Here is a 19,436-nt window from a genome sequence, read left to right on the forward strand (position 1 = left end):
TGGTATCTAGAGGGTAGAGCCAGAGATGCTGCTAATCACCCTGCAATGCACAAGTCAGTCTGCAACAACAAGGAATGATTTGGCCCCAGATGGCAAGATTCCCCATGTTGGTAAACTCTGGTCTGAAATAAAGGCTCTTGAAACACGCCCGCGACCCCAACCTCAGGCATCCAGTCTTTATGCCATGATCCCTCTGAACATCTTAGTTAAGCTATTGCCTTTACTCCTAAGGGAAAAAAAATATTTATACACACATACACAGAAACAAAGCTTTGCAATTTTGGGGGGCAAGGTGACAGAGCAGGGGCCTTGCCATCATGGACAAGCACCTCATTTTAAAATTCCTCTTAATCAAAAACTGCCTAAAGCCAAAGGCATCAGCCTAAAGGCTAAGGTCAGCATGATCATAACCCACAAATAACATCTCCAACCAGAAACATTCCAAACTCCCCAACCAGAGACATGCTAGCCCCAAGATAACCCCCTCCAGCTGGGAAGATGCCAGCTCCAAGATAACTAACCTCCCTCCTGCCATAAAGATGTCAGCCCCGAGATAACCTCTCCTCTGCCCAGACACATTCCGACCCTGCTATAAACTTCTTCCTGACCCAAAAACATTCCAAGCTTGTGATAAGCCCCCTCACCCTAAAACCAATATATACTCTTAGTCTGTAAGAGAAAGTGCTCCTGACCAAAATCAGCCAGAAGCCCCTCTCAGGTTTCATCTAAAGTAACCTGTCTTTAAAATTTCATGTTTCTTTCCTCTTTCTTTAACTCTTACACAAGCGTTCATCAATCACTGATGCCCATTCAGGAACACCCTTCAATCCTAGACACCCAGACACTTTTTCTTTATCTCACTCTGTCACTCAGGCTCGAGTGCAGTGGCATGATCTCAGCTCACTGCAAACTCCACCTCCTGGGTTCAAGCGATTCTCCTGCTTCAGCCTCCTGAGTAGCTGGGACTACAGGTCTTGATCTCCTGACCTCCTGATCCACCTGCCTTGGCCTTCCAAAGTGCTGGGATTACAGGTGTGAGCCACTGTGCCCAGCTGAAGTCAGGTACTCTTTTTTAGCAAGTATTCTCATTTAAAAAAAAAATCTTTTTAAATAAAAAGAACCCTGCTCCAAAAAAACCATTTGCATGTATGACCTCATTGAAACCTCAGAGCCATCCAACCAGGTCAGGACTACTCGAATTGCCATGGACAGAGAAGAAGACTGGGGCACCAAGGGATTTAGATAACTTTTCCAAGGTGACACAGCCAGTGAGTGGCAAAGCCACAGGAATGCCACCCCACCCCTTCCCTGGCCACCACCAGCACTCCAGGTTCTGACACCCTGTGGCATGGAATCGCACAGTGGGATCCCAGCTGACCCAGGATGCTCCATCTCCACCCTGGCTTTCCATCTGGCCCACACAGGTGAAGTGCAAAGGTTGAGCTCAGAGAAACCATCAGAGGTACTATCACACTGACCTCATCAGTGACAGTCACTCTCCTGGCCAGATGCGTGGGTGTGGATGTGGACGACATCAGGCGTGGAACAGAGGCAGTGCACTCCTCGAGCCCCAGGTGTTTGCAGGAAGCCAACCACGCCCTGACTCTCTCCTAGGTACAGATAGGCCCAGGTGCAGCTCTGACAGGCTCACCACTCCCGGGTAGGAAACCTCCGGAACTTGGTCAGCTCCTCTTAATCAGCCCCTCTTCATCTCCAACCAGGATCACCAGTCTGTCAGGCCCCTTCCTGTGCTCCTCGGGAGGCCAGCAGTCTGCCAATATCTGGAACTTAATGAAATGAGAGTAAAAGTGAATCCCTGAGGTTGCCTTATTTTTCCTCCACTGAACCTCTTTCCAGTTCCTTCAGTCTCTCTCTGCCTTTGTTTCATAGCAAGAGGCTACATTTAGACCAGGTGAGCTAGTGATCACACAGGAGTCGAGCTTGCTGTCCTCCTCTGGCTGGACACTATGGCCTGGAACTGACTCCCAGCTCAGGAATTTGAGCCCAGGAAGCTTATCCTCTGTCTTCACATGCTAGGAGTCACCCTTTTGGTCTGATTGCTGTTGCAAACCACGCAATACAACACCTGCAACTCTGTCGGAAGCCTCTGACACTCAAGAAACTGCATTCACCCAGACTGCATTCAGAGGTGCATGTGTGCTGGGATTACAGGCATGAGCCACAATGCCCAGCCAAAACATTATTTTATAGCTAAGCTCCCCACCCTCATGCTGTTCTTTTGGGTCCCCTCTTTTCCCAGGACAAACCCCATTCAACTCTAATGTGCATTCTGTCTCTGGATATTTCTCACTCTTACAAGTCAGTCATATAGCCAGGACCACTGTGTCCTGATGTCTAGTGTGTTTGACAACGAACAGAAAAGGGATTTGGTGATTTTATTTTATTATTTTATTTTATTTTATTTTGAGACTGAATCTCACTCTAACACCCAGGCGCAATCTTGGCTCACTGCAACCTCCACCTCCCACAGGCTCAAGTGATTCTCCTGCCTCAGCCTCCCAAGTAGCTGGGATTATAGGCGTGCGTCACCACATCCAGCTAATTTTTTGTATTTTTAGTAGAGACGGAGTTTCACCATGTTGGCCAGGCTGATCTTGAACTCCTGACCTCAAGTGATCCTCCCACCTCAGCCTCCCAAAGTGCTGGGATTACAGGCATGAAGCATCGCGCCTGACTGGAAAAGAGATCTTCCTGTCCACAGCTGGGCCCTATTCAGGTTCATCTCTTAGGAGGGTACTAGCTCCTTTCCTGGACTGGATCTTGTCCCCATGATTGAACAAGGGTGGCTTTCAGGAAGAGGATGGGAAAAGTCCAGCCCAGAACCAGGCCCTACAGCAGAAGGCAAAAAGAATAAAAAGGTGATTCCCTTGACTCTGGCCCCCTAAGAGCAATGTGAGCCCCCAAAACCATGAGTCCAACTCCCTGTTGTCTGGAGAGCAGCACCACAGCCCAGGATGGCTTGGGGGATGCACTGGATGAGGGAGAAGTGGGCCCACAAAGGGAAGATGAATGTGTCAAGATCACACAGCCAGGCAGGACACGGTAGGGACTAGACCTGTGCTCAAGGTACTGGGCGATTTTGCATTTCTGAATGGGCAGCAGCAACAGAACCTTCCTACTCCTCATCCCACTGACAGCAGGCTGTGTGCATGGATATGTCCTTGACTCTGCACCTAGCACAGAGGGAAGCCAGCCAGCTGCGGACAGTCAAGCCCTGGGGCTCTGAGCTGCTCCATTGCATCTGGGCCATCCTGCACCGGGGTGGACAGTTCCCAGTCAAGAGGACGAAGACTGGGAGACCCGACCTGGGAACTCTACGTGGCGCCAGAGGGCCCCCTGCTGGCTGACTGCCAAGCAACCCAAACCTCACGTCTGCATCTAAGATTTCTTGTGGCTGCCGCCCAGGAGAGTTGGGTTGGCGCTGGGTTCAGGGCACACCTTCTCCTAGGAAGTTTCTCCTGGACCCGCTCTCTCCAACCTCTATCTCAGCTGCCGACTACAGGGCCCCCTGCTGTTCCCAGTTCCTGGCCCACCCAGAGTTTTTCCTACTCATGTGGGCTACCCCCAGGACACTGGGAGTGAGGCCCTTGTTTAAGGAATCGTCTTCAGCATCACGGCAGAGGAGGAGCCCACCCATATCAGGGTGAGTGCTGGGGTCTCAGGGAAGCCCGTCCACCAATGGCAGCGACATTATTTTCCTAATTGTTCTGCGATTCCCGTCTCTCTTGGGAATGGGGCTTGCGCTCTGTGAGTGAACAAGGTGGCCACAAGGGGGCAGCAGAGACAAACAACTTCGCTTGAAAACCATTTGCTCAAGTTCACCCGCGAGGTAGAGCAGTTCCCAGTCCCGGCTGCAAACTGGATTCACCTGGGGAGCTTTAAACACTACCGATGCCAAGTTCCCACCCCTACAAATGCTGGGCTAATGTCCCTGGGGTGCCATCCTAACATCTTTTTACAGTCTCCCAAGGGAAACTTTAATTTAAAATGGAGAAGGGAGTGGAGGAGGGAAGGAGCGACCTCTCAGGCCATTCTTCTCTCGGGCTAGGGCTGAGGACCACTGGGCTAGACCCTTGTTAATGCAAAGCGTGGCTTAGGGACCACCAGCATCAAGGTCACCTGGGAGCTTGTTAGAAATGAGGACCTGCCCCAAACCTACAGAGTCAGAATCTGCAATTTAACAGATTCTCCAGGGAATTCATGTGCATATTAAAAGTCTAAGAAACTTATGATCCTCGTTACCAAAAAGGCACTAGGGAGGTCCTGGTCCAATGCCATATGTACAGTCTGTGGATACAGAGATTAAAGCCCCAAGGGGAGGTGTCCCTTTGCCCAAGGTCATTGGCCATGTATTCAGTGGGATGACACAGACCTGAAGACCCTGACTCCACTGCACCTTTTCCCACAGCACCCTGCTCCTCCAACTCAGAGGTGGGCCTGGGCACAAGAGGGCAGGAAATGGTGGCAGGAGTTTGGTGGGGTCTTTGAATTTCCCTGTTAGCACATGTCCCATGGGGATCCCAGGGATAGCTAAGATACCATCCCTGGCTCAAGGAGCTTCTATCCTCATATCTAGCTCCGGACAGACACACGTGGTATCAGCCAAACACAACCTCTTATCTTGAGTCACGTACTAGAACCATCTCTAAATCTAGGAAAACAGAAGAGGGAGAAAAAGACTAGTTTGCATACGTAGCCAGGAAGGCTTCCTGCAGTCCAGGCGGTGCAGGAGGAGGGTGGGTTAGGTTTCAGGAGCTAGTGGAGGGAAGGGCTGCATTTCAGACCAAAAGACCAAGATGAATGAAGGGTATTGATATTCAGGAAAGGATCCACATGACCAGGGTATAGGTAAGGGCTGGGCAGTTGTGAGAGATAAAGCTGGGATGGGACAGGGGCTCAGGGCACAGACCAGACCCTAAAAGCAGGCAGAGCACTTGGCCAGGTAGAGTGAATTCAGACCCTGGGCTGGAGACCACAGAGGAAAGTGTTTGAGCCAGGAGAGGAATCTGGGCCTGGGAAAGACCTTCCAGCATCAGTCCTGTCAGGTGTTGGAGATGATGAAATGAAGAGAGAGGCTATAGGAACCCTCATCCTGAAGCTCACTGAGTACATGGATCAAGGCTCATTCATCTCAAGGTCACCAGCATTTGCCAGAGCATTAGCCCCTGGAAGGTACCCTGCAAATGACCATCTCTAAGGGAGACCAGCCTGTAACCCAAGGACGATTTCATTCTTAAGGTTCAGGCCGGGCACAGTGGTTCATGCCTGGAATCCCAACACTTTGGGAGGCCAAGGCAGGTGGATCACTTGAGACCAGGGGTTTGAGACCAGCCTGGGCAACCTAGTGAAACCCTATCTCCAAAAAAAAAAAAAAAAAAAAAAGGATATATATATGTATATATATATATCCGAGTGTGGAGGCACATGCCTGTACTCACAGATACTTGGGGGGCTGAGATGGGAAGATTGCTTGAGCCTGGAAGGTAGAGGTTGCAGTAAGTCAGGATCGCACCACTGCACTTTGGGCTGTGTGACAGAGCAAGACCTCATCTCAAAAAAAGTAAAATAATTAATAAATCAATAAACCTTAAGGTTCAGAACAGGGAAAGTAGGTCATACTCTTGGGACCTTGAGCTTGTTACACTGTGGGGTGGGGATGACCATAGACATTCCCCCGTGAGATTACAGTGAGACTCACCTGTGATAATGCGTGTTACCTACCTGGCATCTAGATGAGGCTCAATGTCATAGCGACTCCATTCTACCTGTTCTTCCCAGGGCTTCCGTGACTTTGCACCATCGTAGTATTCTCTGGAGCCCCTTGAGTTTTTCCTTCAATCTCTTCTTGCCTCCTAATTAACAGCAGCATTTATTGAGTGCTTTGACCATATTAAAACACTTTGCACATGTGAACTCATTTGGTCCTACAGTCATGCCTTGACATGGGTTTGATTCATTCCCCATTTTTTTTTTTTTTTTTTTTTTTTTTGGAATAGAGTTTTGCTCTTGTTACCCAGGCTGGAGTGCAGTGGTGTGATCTTGGCTCACTGCAACCTCTCCACCTTCTGGTTTCAAGCGATTCTCCTGCCTCAGCCTCCCAAGTAGCTGGGATTACAGGTGTCTGCCACCACACCTGGCTAATTTTTGTATTTTTAGCAGAGACAGGGTTTCACCACATTGGCCAGGCTGGTCTCAAACTCCTGACCTCGTGATCCGCCCGCCTTAGCCTCCCAAAATACTGGGATTATAGCTGTGAGCCACCGCACCCGGCCCTATTCCCCAATTTAAAGATGAGAAAACTCAAGGGCAGAGCTGGCACATGAGCATAACAGGGACTTGAATCTGATTATTGGCTCAAGCACCCCTCTCCTAACTACTCTTTCTCGTGGCCTCCAATGTGAGACTGCCCAAGACTCTTGCCAGCTGCTCCATGACCCTCAGGCCATGCTCTCCCTCCATAACTCCTTCTCTGACACTTGTGGGAGCAAATCTCAAGTCTTTGTTCTGAGCCTTGGTCTTCTCCTTTGACCAACACAGCCACATGTCCAGAGACCAGTGGGCTAAATCCACATGGATGTCTGTCTTCCCCTGAAACCCAACCAGCCCCAACTCTAGTCTGAGCCTTGGGCAGCTTGCCCTTGGTCCCTCCACTAGAGTACTAAGTTCATTCTCTCCGGAAGTCTAGTTCCTCAAGGCCTTGCTGGTTTTCACCCAAGACTGTGGGATCCTGGAGGGCAGGAATCTGTCCTCAGGTGCCTCTCATAGCCCCAAGCACAGTAAGTGCTGGACTTACCTCTTCTCTAGCCAGCATCCCCTCCCAATTCACATATTTCAGCTCACAGTGCTACCCTCCATCCCTTGACCCATCCCTCTCCATCAGCTGCCTCATCCCTCAATGGTCCTCTCTGCTCAGAGCCACTTCCAACTGCCTCTTAGATTGTTCACTTCCCCACATTCCACCCCACCAACTGCTCCTCCCGGCCCTCCAGCAGGCTCAGGTGAAATCCAACCCCACCCATTTATTTTATTTATTTTTTATTGTATTTATTTATTTATTTTGAGTCAGAGTCTCGCTCTGTCGCCCAGGCTGGAGTGCAGTGGCGTGATCTCTGCTCACTGCAAGCTCCATCTCCCAGGTTCATGCCATTCTCCTGCCTCACCCTCCCAAGTAGCTGGGACTAGAGGTGCCCTCCACCACGCCTAATTTTTTTTTTTTTTTTTTTTTTTTTTTTTTTTTTGAGACGGAGTCTCAGTCTGTCGCCCAGGCTGGAGAGCAGTGGCCGGATCTCAGCTCACTGCAAGCTCCGCCTCCTGGGTTCACGCCATTCTCCTGCCTCAGCCTCCCGAGTAGCTGGGACTACAGGCGCCTGCTACCTCGCCCGGCTAGGTTTTTTTTTGTATTTTTTTAGTAGAGACAGGGTTTCACCATGTTAGCCAGGATGGTCTCGATCTCCTGACCTCGTGATCCGCCCAGTCTCGGCCTCCCAAAGTGCTGGGATTACAGGCTTGAGCCACCGCACCCGGCCAATTTTTTTCTTTTTTTAGTAGAGACGGGCTTTCACTGTGTTAGCCAGGATGGTCTCGATCTCCTGACCTTGTGATCTGCCTGCCTCAGCCTCCCAAAGTGCTGGGATTGCAGGTGTGAGCCACCACACCTGGCCTATTTATTTTTTGAGACAGGGTCTCCCTCTGTCATCCAGGCTGGAGTGCAGTGGCATGATCATGGCTTGCCGCAGCCTCAACCTCCCTGGCTCAAGTGATCCTCCCACCTCACCCCCACCAAGCAGCTGGAACTAGAGACGTGCACCACACACCTGGCTAGTTTTTAAATTTTTTGTACAGATGCAGTCTTATCATGTTGCCCAGGCTGGTCTCAAACTCCTGGGCTCAAGCGATCTTCCTGGTTCAGTTTCTAAAGTGCTTGGATTATAGGCATGAGCCACTGCGCCCAGCCTACCCCTTGAAATTTAACCATACTTTGCCCCTATTCAAGCTAGTTTCCAGTGTGTGACTTTCCCAATGAACTGGAAACTCCTTGGGGGAGGGAACTGTGTCTACGTATTTTTGTCCCCACAGTACTGTCCCAGTAACTGGCATATGTTTGAGGACAATTTTAATGTGTGTGTGAATTGTCCAAGTCTTTTCTCATTTTTCTGTTGAATATTTCATCCTCTGTCCCTCAATTTTTAAGAGTTCTGTATATATTAGGGACATTAGCCCTTTGTCTGTGGTATGTGTTACAAATATTTTCTCTCAATTTTTCAGTTACTTTGGTGTTCTGTGGTTTGGGTTTATTTTATTTTATTTTATTGCCATGTCCAATTTGCCAGAATTTTATGTCATTGCTTCTGGATTCTGAGTGATGCTTTCAAATCCTTTCCTTACACTGAGGTTAAGAGGAACTCACCCATGGACTTTTTCCCCCAAGTACTTACAAGTTTTCATTTTTTACATTTAAATTCAGGATCCATTTGAGTTCATTCTTATATATTCTCTGAACAATAGATCTAATTTTATCTTTTTTTAAAAGAAAAAAAGACTACCCCATTATCCCAGTACCATTTATTAAAAAGTCTGGGCCAGACACGTGGCTTATATCTGTAATCCCAGCACTCTGGGAGGCCAAGATGAGTGAATCATTTGAGGTCAGGAGTTTGAGACCAGCGTGGCCAACATGGGGAAACCCCATCTCTACCAAAATAAATAAATAAATAAATACAAAAATTAGCCAGGGGTGGTGGTGCACACCTATAATCCCAGCTACTTGGGAGGCTGTGGAACAAGAATCGCTTAAGCCCAGGAGGCAGAAGTTGCAGTGAACTGAGATCATGCCACTGCATTCCAGTATGGGCTACAGAGTGAGACTCCATCTCAATAAATAAATAAATAAATAGTCCATCATTGCCTCTGAGATTTGACATGCCACCTTTATCATATACTAAATTCCCATTTGTACTTAGATCTATTCTGTACTTTCTATTCTATTCCATTGGTCTGTCTGTCTGTTCATGTGATCAATGCCATACTGTTCTAATTACAGAGTCTTTATAGTTTGTTTTAACAGCCCGTAGGGCGAGGCCCCTATTTTGTGTCAATTTTTCCCTGGCTATTTCAGCATGTTTATTTTCCATAGAAACTGTAGTATCAACTTACCAACTCCATGAAACAAAGCTTGTTGGTATTTTTATAGCAATGGTATTCAATTTATAAATCAACTTGGGGGAAAAGGGGCATCTTGATGTTGAGTTGTGATAGACAAAAACAAGGGATGTCTTCCCACTCCATGTGCTTTTGTGTTTTCCAGAAGTGTTGAAAAATTTTCCCTTTATAGATTTTGCACATTTCTTACTAAGTTTATCCCTAAGTATTTAATCATCTTTGTTGCTACTATACATAGTGGAGTGCTGCAGGGACCACAGCCTTTGCCACTTCCCTCTGGAGGCTATAGCTCACCAGGAAAAAGGCTAGGGACACAGGAGACCCCCACTTCAGACTCCTCTCCTGCAGCTGCTGCCCCCCCAGGCCAAGGAATAGCCTTCTCTTTTGGAAGGGAGCACCCAGAACAGAGGCCATCCAAACCTGAGACACAGGGGGACCATATCCTCCTCACCAATCTAAGAGGCTTCCCCAAAGACCCCACCCCCAGCTTTTGCAGACCCAGCCTAGTGCCTGGGCTTCAGCTGAGAGGCCAGGAGTATATTTTCCTTCCTGCCCCAGAGACTGTCAACTGACTCCTAAAAATGTATCTGAAGGAATGAGAGACATTCTAAATACACTGTTCGACTCTGAACAAAAAGATCAAAAGTTCAGGGACATTCTTTGAGGCCATCAGAGTACAAAACAGAAATCAGTCAGAGGAAGAGTCTGGGTTTCAACAGATCAAATTAAGTTCTAGTGAGGAATCTGCTTGTTAATTTGGAGTCAGGATAACAAGAGAAAACAGAGACAATGTGAAATATTACCAAACCATATGTGAGATTTAATAACACTTTCCAAGGTAAGAAGAGCTTTAAAGAATTTAAATGCAAAGGAGACACATGGATCTAACTTCTGTCTTGCTTGGGGAGAACATATGAGGCTTCAGAATTCCTACAGGAAAAAGAGACACAGAGATACCAACGTGCCGCCTTTAATGACTTGATCAAATGCCATGAGCAATCTCAGAGAGTCCTCCAAGTCCTTTTTTGCCAGACACAAGAAAACGCCCATCTAAAAGATCACATTACACCATGAGAAGCGCCAGCAGGCCAGTAAAGTGATGAGACGCAGTTTCAGACAAGATGACTTTGACAGTCTTCGTTAACCACGATGGGGAAAAGCACAGGCTACTTCCAGGCAACACAGAAAGAAGTTGTGTCAGACAAGCAACATCTGGAAGAACAGTTTATATTTTTTATTTATTGAGGTGGAGTCTCGCTCTGTCACCCAGGCTGGAGTGCAGTGGCGCGATCTCGGCTCGCTGCAACCTCCACCTGCTGGGCTTAAGCAATTCTCATGCCTCAGCCTCCTGAGTACTCAGCCCAAGATTGCCGCTCTGCTTCCTGTCATGACGCCACTTTCCCCGCGCATACACAGCATCCTTGCCCTTCTGTCCTGTGCCACTTTGCGGGGTTGGTGCTTGCCACACTTCTTACAGGAAGTCTGGAAGGCTTTAGGAACATGCACCACATTGCAGTAAATCAGCTGAAAGAAGGTGACTATCCACTGCATGAGGCCAACACTCTCCTGAAAAGATCAACGTGCATCTGCACAGCCATGCAGAGCATGAGCAGAAAATCACAGCCCTGCAAAGCAAGGTGACTCTGGAAGAGAAAGAAATGGAAGCGAGATGCAGCCTTCCAAACACATTTCAGAAGAGTATCCACGAGGCAGGGGCTGGGAGAGCAACTGCCACAGTGAAAGGTAACATTGACTTACTTTGTGGCACCAAGCCTCTCCTGGAACATCAACCTAAAAACCACAGAGCCTTAATGAAGGCTGTCAGCAAACGGAATCTCCAAAACCAGTTTGCTTAGCAACGAAAAGAACAGGAAGGGAAGTGGCAAAATCTTTCCCCCAAAAGAAAATAACCAAAACTCCAAGACCTGGATTAAAATGAGAAAAACAAGAAAGGCCTTATACAATCCAGAGTTGCACTCTGAACAAGAATGCCCATGAACTCTCCTTCATGGCACAGGATGTTCAAAGAGCTCTTGCCAGTCGGGTGCGGTGGCTCACGCCTGTAATCCCAACACTTTGGGAGGCCGAGGTGGGAGGATCACCAGAGGTCAGGAGTTCGAGACCAGCCTGACCAACATGGAGAAACCCCGTCTCTACTAAAAATATAAAATTAGGCCGGGCGCGGTGGTTCAAGCCTGTAATCCCAGCACTTTGGGAGGCCGAGACAGACGGATCACGAGGTCAGGAGATCGAGACCATCCTGGCTAACACGGTGAAACCCCGTCTCTACTAAAAATACAAAAAACTAGCCGGGCGAGGTGGCGGCGCCTGTAGTCCCAGCTACTCGTGAGGCTGAGGCAGGAGAATGGCATGAACCCGGGAGGCGGAGCTTGCAGTGAGCTGAGATCTGGCCACTGCACTCCAGCCTGGGTGACAGAGCGAGACTCTGTCTCGAAAAAAAAAAAAAAAAAAAAAATATATATATATATATATATAATTAGCAGGGTGTGGTGATGCATGCCTGTAATCCCAGGGAGGCTGAGGCAGGAGAATCGCTTGATCTCAGAAAGCAGAGGTCGCAGTGAGCCAAGACCACACCATTGCGCTCCAGCCTGGGGCACACGAGCGAAACTCCGTCTCAGGAAAAAAAAAAAAAAAAAGCTCTTGCCACAGAGCAGGTAGGTACTACCAACTTGAGACACGTTTCAGGGTAAACACACCGAGGAAGGGAGACTCTTCAATCAACCGTGTCCCTCAAAACAGCCCTGAGAAGCAACAGTCATGAGAGACTTCCTATAAGACACCCTCAATCACCAGTTTTGGCCCCACCCTCATTCCCACACCAGGTTTCCTCCCACTACCGCCAACCAGCCAACCCATGGGGTCTTTCTCTTCTTGCTGGAGGAGCCCAGTGTAGACTGGAGGCCTCAAGACTTGTTCCTAGGGCCATCTGAGACCTCCAGTGCAGTGCATACCTCCTATTAGATACAGCTGAGGCCCCACCAATACATGCAAGAAACCCTTCTCCTCTAAAAAGTTGGTGTCACAGGCCACCTGTCATTTCCATGAGTTCTATGATCACACCAAGACAACGGTGTCCACCCCACCAGGGAGACCACTGTCCTAACTAGGAAGACTTCCTGTGTCGCCTCTTCCTCCCTCTGTGGTTCCCTTTAGATCTTCTCAAGATAATACAATCTATGTTTTCTCCAAATAAGAACTACCTTTTCCCCAAGAGGGTATATGCAGACAACAATCTGAGGTTTGGAGTTTTAAAAAACTCTTGACCACTATGTAGACTACTCTCCAAACTGTTTCCTCCTACAGAATAACCCATGTCTTAGTTTAGCTCCTATCAGCTCTGTAAGCATAAATGACTTAGAAATTAACAATAGCTTTCCACGCAATAGGGCTCCTGCAATGTGGTGCATGTTCCTAAAGCCTTCCAGACTTCCTGTAAGAAGTGTGGCAAGCACCAACCCCACAAAGTGGCACAGGACAGGAAGGGCAAGGATGCTGTGTATGCACAGGGAAAGTGGCGTCATGACAGGAAGCAGAGCGGCAATCTTGGGCTGAGTACTCAGGAGGCTGAGGCATGAGAATTGCTTAAGCCCAGCAGGTGGAGGTTGCAGTGAGCCGAGATCGCGCCACTGCACTCCAGCCTGGGTGACAGAGCAAGACTCCACCTCAATAAATAAAAAATATAAATAAATAAATATAAAAAGTTCATCACTGCCTCTGAGATTTGACATGCCACCTTTATCATATACTAAATTCCCATTTGTACTTAGGTCTATTCTGTACTTTCTTTCCTATTCCATTGGTCTGTCTGCCTGTTCATGTAGCCAATGCCACACTGTTCTAATTACAGAGGCTTTATAGTTTGTTTTAATAGCCCATAGGGCTAGGCCCCCACTTTGTGTCAGTTTTTCCCTGGCTATTCCAGTATGTTTATTTTCCATAGACACTTTAGTATCAACTTACCAACTCCATGAAACAAAGCTTGTTGGTATTTTTATAAGAATGGCATTCAATTTATAAATCAACTTGGAGGGAATGGGCATCTTGATAATGAGTTGTGATAGCCAAAAACAAGGGATGTCTTCCCACTCCATGTGCTTTTGTGTTTTCCAGAAGTGTTGTAAAATTTTCCTTTTATAGATTTTGCATGTTTCTTATTAAGTTTATCTCTAAGTATTTAATCTTCTTTGTTGCTATTATACATGGGGTTTTCTTAAGTCCTCTAACCTAAGTATTGTTTGTGTATATCAAGGCCATTGATTTCTGTAAGCTGATTTTCCAGAAAAAGGCTAAAACTACAAAGGAGATGGTGCCGAGGCTTGAGTGCTGAGCCCAGCTGCAGATCTAAGACAATGCTGGCTATGAGGACATGCAAGCATTTTGAACTGGGAGGAGATAAGAAGAGAAAAGGCCAAGTGATTCAGTTCTAAATTTATCTTTTGTTTTGTTATGAAGACAATAAAATCTTGAGGTTATGTTCACTTCAAAGAAAAGAAATGTATGATGAATTTTACACTGTAAATAAATCCTTTTTTGTGGGTGAGTGGCAGGCATTCCTCAGTTATCCTGGTGGGAACCATGGGAATATAACAGACGGGCCTGGAAGCCGCTCCTACTTCCTAGCAGAGGGTCTTGAGAATAACTGGACCCACTCCATACCAGGTGGTGAGGAGAGAGGGCTCAGCCAGGCCAGGAGGGATCCTCCGGCTCTAAGTGGCCGCAAGTCAGTGATCAGTGACAATCAGTAATCAGCCACTGCCTTCCCGTGCTAGGCACATTCTGTCCACTCTATAATATAACCTCCCTTCAGTAGCCCAGTGAAGTAGATTCAGGTATGATCACCATTTTATGGGAACAGAGAGGTTAAGATACTTGTCGAAGGACTCACAGCCATGCATGGCAGACCTGGGGATGAACAGATCACTCCAGCAACTGCACACAGTTGTTTCCAGGACTGACCCCATCATTTCATAGAGAAGAAACAAGCCCAGAGAGGGAAGAGACATTCTCAAGGTCACACAGCCAGTCCAGGTCTCCTACGCAGGGCCCTTTGCATCCACGGCCATGTATTGAGGTGTAAGATGCAATGCAAGGCTTCCCCCTGGAGGAAGGGCCAGAAATTGCAGACAGCCCTACCAGAGGCCCTGGGCAGCTTCACTCTGCATGATGGTGGATTTAGTGATCTGCCCCAGCAGGTTCTCCTTTTTTCTTCTTTTTTATTTACTTTATTATTTTATTTTATCACCCAGGCTAGAGTGCAGTGGCACCATCTCGGCTCACTGCAACCTCCGCCTCCTGGATTCAAGTGATTCTCCCGCCTCGGCCGCCTGAGTAGCTGGGATTACAGGCATGTGCCACCACATCCAGCTAATTCCTTTGTATTTTTAGTAGAGACGGGTTTCACCATGTGGGCCAGACTGGTCTCGAACTCCTAACCTCAGGTGATCTGCCCGCCTCGGCCTCCGAAAGTGCTGGGATTACAAGTGTGAGCCACTGCGCCCAGCCTTTATTTTTTGAAACAGGGTCTCTGTCACTCAAGCAGGAGTGCAGTGGCATGATCTTAGCTCACTGCTGCCTCAAACTCCTGGGCACAAGTGATCCTCCTGCCTCAGCCTCCCAAGTAGCTGAGACTACATGTGCATGACACCACACCCAGCTAACTTTTTTTTTTTTTTTTTTTTTTTTTTGTAGAGATGGGGGTTTCACTTTGTTGCCCAAGCTGGTCTCAAACTCCTGGGCTCAAGCAATCCTCCTGCCTTGGTCTCCCAAAGTGCTGGGACTACAGGCGTGAGCCACTGCATTGCACTCCTGTCTTACTAGTGCCCCACTGTGGAATCTTCAGGACCCTGTTGGTGAAGTCATATCAGGGGCCCCGTATACACAAGGGAATTTTTCCTCTCACTACATGACTGAAATCATTGACTCTCTCAAGACCTACAGATTCAAGTTCCAGGAAGTCCCTAACAAAAAAGAAGAAAGAAAGGGTCGAGTGCCATGGCTCATGCCTGTAATCTCAGCACTTTGAGACCCCCTGTCTCTACAAAAAAAAAAAAAAAAAAAAGTTTTTAATTAGCCAGGTGTGGTGGTGTGCACCTGTAGTTCCAACTACTCCGGAGACTGAGGCAGGAGGATTGCTTGAGGCCAGGAGTTCAAGGGTGAGGACTGCTTGAGGCCAGGAGTTCAAGGGTGAGGATTGCTTAAGGCCAGGAGTTGAAGCCTACCGTGAACAGTGATTACCCTGCTGCACTCCAGCCTGGGTGACAGAGCTTGAGAGCCTGTCTCTCAAACCAAAAAAAAAAAAAAAACAACACCTAGAGAGAGATGGCTTTCCATGTCAGAGACATTGGGATGGATGCAATAGAGACAAAACCTGAGTGAATGGCACTGTCTGTCCTCACAAAAGTTATGACTTCTTGGATGTCTCAGATGCACAATCTGGTGAGCAGAGAGCTGGGATAGGCCAGGGAAAGGACCAAATGCCAGCCAAAGACGGGCGCAGGGGCCACCTCTAATCCCAGCACTTTGGTAGGCCAAGGTGGGAAGATCACTTGAGGTCAGGACTTCGAGACCAGCATGACCAACAGGGTGAAACCCCATCTCTACTAAAAATACAAAAATCAGCTGGAGGTGGTGGCACATGCCTGTAATCCCAGCTCCTCAGGAGGCTAAGGCACAAGAACCACTTGAACCTGGGAGGCGAAGGTTGCAGTGAGCTGAGATCATGCCACTGCACTCCAGCCTGGACAACAGAGCAAGACTCTGTCTAAAAACAAACACACAAATGTCAGCCAAAGAAGTGAGGTCTCCTCACAGTCGGGATCATATCTGAGCTGAGTGTGAAAGGTGAACGGCTTCAGGCATAAAGAAGACAGTAAGAAATGCCTGGGGAGACAGAGAAGGCATGGCCGGTGCCTTTCTCACTGGTCTCTGTTCCGGCTGCCTCCCCTCCACTCCTCCCTCCCTGCGCACCAAAGTCCTGGGGCTGCTCTAATGGCCGACTCCTTCCGATCTTCCACTGCTTCCCCCCTCCCTGTTGATCATGCCAGCTTCATCTCACAGCCACCCCTGCACCTGGCATTGTCCATGTCTCCTGTTCTTACCATGCGCCCAGCCTCACACACCCACCCCTAACACTGAACGGTCAGATCTCTGCTTCCTACATAGAACTGTCTACAATCTCCACATTTCACAAATCAATACGCAAAAGCTTCCTCCTGCATACATGCTGCAAGGGATTCAGAAAACTCCATACCAGCCTCTGCCCCTAAGAAAGAGAAGCCAGCTCAGGGAAAGAGGAAAGGCACAAAGAAGTAGCAGAGAAAGAACATTCCCTGCTAGTTTTAGGCCACTGTGGCAAAGGGAACCCAGAAGGAAGGGGTTTTGTGGACGACGAATGCTGGAGTAGGGCTGGGTAAGTGGGAGGATGGCAGGAAAGTTCTGTACGGGTCCGTGGAAGCGCATGGCCTGTTTCATCCGGGTGGGAGAGTGTGGGTTGGCCTTGTCCTTGCAGGGCCCTGTGGAATATTTCCCCAAAGGCTGGGGGAACCCACTCAAGGTTAGGAGTGGGGACATCTTGAAAAATGTGTTTAAAGGGATTGCTAAAACTAACTACATTCCTTCCCTCTATAGCTTCTCTGGCTGAGCAGCTTTTCAGAGCACCTGGGAACTACCCTTACTGGGGATGCTGCCTGTTCATCAGCTCCCCAGGGCAGTGTGTGTATGACTCCAAGATGAACAGGAGGGGAGCCCCAAATTCAAGGCTGGCTAGTGGCAGAGAGAACCACACCCAGGACACAGACTCCGGGCAGTGCTTTCCTCCCTTCACACTCTCCCTCCTGCGCTGAACCTGGAATGGAGACAGCAGCAGAGGGTGACTTGGGGATGGGATCCAGAGCCCCCCTTTCCCCATACCTCTGGGCATGTGGAATGTGGCCCGCCCAGGGGTGGCTCAGATCCTGTCACTGGATCGCAGAGGTCCCAGCCTAATGGAGAAGACAGGACTGACACACAGAGAACAATCGAGAACCCTCTCAAACCCTGGGATGTGCTAGTCACCACGTGCCCTAGGAGATCAGAGAAGGAAGAATCAGAGTGACCACTGTGCAAGAAATCACCCGAAACCAGTTCCCAAAGGAGCACCGAAACCCGAACAGAAGAGCAGGTGTGTGCGTTGGGGGTTGGGGGTAGAAGAGACTAGTCCTATCAGGTATTGAAATATATGATTGGTTATCTGGTGAAAACAAGCAAAAATGCCACAAGGGCTTAGAGAATGAGTAAGCTGGCAAGTTCAACGTCGTCATCTTACCCAGGATGGTTTTTGGGCAATGGGATGGGGTGAAGACTCCCTGTGACAGTAACTTTCCTGAAAGAGTGAGGAGTGAATCTTGAGATGGGGAGAGTTCCCTCCACCCACCCATGCACTCGCCCATCCCTCCCCACACCCTTTATTCCTGTCATCTTTTCATGTGACAATAAATTGGAGAGCCCTGCTCGGAGCGAGCAGTGCGACTCTGCTGCCCTTCAAAATGAGAGGCCCATATGTGTAACCAGGAAGCAAGAGTATTTGAAAAATAAGAGAGAAAAAGAAAAGCGCGGGATGCAGAAGGAAAGGAAAGGAAAGGGGAAAGGAAAGGGGAAAGGAAAGGGGAAAGGAAAGGGGAAAGGAAAGGAAAGGAAAGGAGAAAGGAAGGAAGGAAGGAGAAAGAAAGAATTGGCAAGTCCGAGGCAACCATGACTTCTTCCCTCCATTTGCCGACTGAATTCACGTCCAAGAATCTTCTGGAACCTTCCCTCCCTGCTTCCACCTCACCCCACCCCGACTCCAGGGCCTGGGCCTGGAGATTTCATACCCCAGACCCCTTCTCCGCCCTCCTGCCCGTCTGCCACGCCCTCCTGCTCCCCAGGGCCCTACCCACCCCTCGCTCCGGGGTCGCCCCTGACGCCCACCCGCGGCTGACGTCGCACGCTCCAGCCTCAGTCCACCCTGGGACCCTGCCTGGCAGCCACGCGAGCCCATCTCCAGCCCAATCAAGCGGCTGTCGCCCTGGAGACTGAGGACCCCTGCTGGGGTCACCCCTTGCAGCCTCCTCTCCGGTGCTCGCCTGTCCTCGCCATCCCCGCCGCTTGCACCAGACCCAAGCGCTCGTCCTCCGCTTCCCCTGCACCCCGGCCTGGTCACACCTCGGAGCTTGTCCCCACCTGGCCGTGCCCAGAGTCTGCCCGCCAGGCATCCCACACACACCGCAGGATCTCAGCGCCTCTCGGTGAGCTGTGGTGGCTCGGGTCCCGGTCCCCACGAGGCTGCGCTGGGGACCGGCAGGCAGCTTTCTTCCCTGCGCGGGGCTCGTTCCCTGAGCTCAGGCGGCTCCGTGGCCGCCGCAAGAGCTACCTTCCCACCCACGTGTCCCCAGGTGTGCGCACAAGCCCGGGATGAGACCAGGGGCTGCTCCCTGCAGAGGCTGACCTTGCAGAGGCAACGCTGTGAGCCCAAGGGGCTGCAGGCGTTTTATTACGAAAGGTAGAAACCTTTGAGGCCCTTTGAGAGAGCAATCAGAGGCCCTCTTAGCGCAGTGGGCAGCACGTCAGTCTCATAATCTGAAGGTCCTGAGTTCTGAGCCTCAGAGAGGGCACCTGTTTTGTTGTGTACGATGGCAGCAAAGATGCTTGGAAGCAGCCAGAAGCTTCTAAGCAGCCAGAAGCTTCTAGAAGCAAAGCACTTTGGACCATGGGCAAAGAGTAGGTGTTCCTGTCAGGGACCAGAGGGTAAGGATGTGTCATCACCTGAAAGCCAAGTGTACAGAAGCAGGGGACCCCGCCACAGGGCTGCATAATAAATACATTGTTATGTCAACTCGCAAATGGTTCAACCTCGCTCATAACAAAAGAAACTCAGATCACAGCCACAGGAACGGCTATTGTCCCCTCTCCCAGGAATTAAAATCCACAAATGAGGCCAGGTGCATTGGCTCACATCTGTAATCCCAACACTTTGGAAAGCCAAGATGGGAGAATAGCTTAAGCCCAGGAATTTAGAGACCAGCCTGGGCAACATACTGGGACCCTGTTTCTACAAAAAATAAAAATAAATTTTAAAAAAGAGCCAGACGTGGTGGCAACTGCCTCTGGTCCCAGCACCTCTGTGGTGGGAGGATCCCTTAGGTCAAAGCGGCAGGGAGCCATCATCACACCACTGCACTCCAGCCTGGGTTTAAAGACAAGACAAAACAAGACAAGAC

At 49.2% G+C, this 19,436-nt stretch overlaps 1 long non-coding RNA gene across 1 annotated transcript; it reads right to left on the reverse strand.

Moving 5' to 3' along the window:
• Window positions 1-1,692: 1,692 nt before the first annotated feature.
• On the reverse strand, window positions 1,693-18,713 carry LOC115895164. The gene is made up of 3 exons (XR_004055328.1): window positions 18,400-18,713; window positions 5,743-5,873; window positions 1,693-1,787 (listed from the first exon to the last, which is right to left on the reverse strand). It is a non-coding gene; the product is annotated as an uncharacterized LOC115895164 (long non-coding RNA).
• Between the last annotated feature and the right edge of the window lie 723 nt (window positions 18,714-19,436).

Source organism: Rhinopithecus roxellana, chromosome 20 (assembly GCF_007565055.1).
Source record: "Rhinopithecus roxellana isolate Shanxi Qingling chromosome 20, ASM756505v1, whole genome shotgun sequence".
Taxonomy (NCBI): Eukaryota; Metazoa; Chordata; class Mammalia; order Primates; family Cercopithecidae; genus Rhinopithecus; species Rhinopithecus roxellana.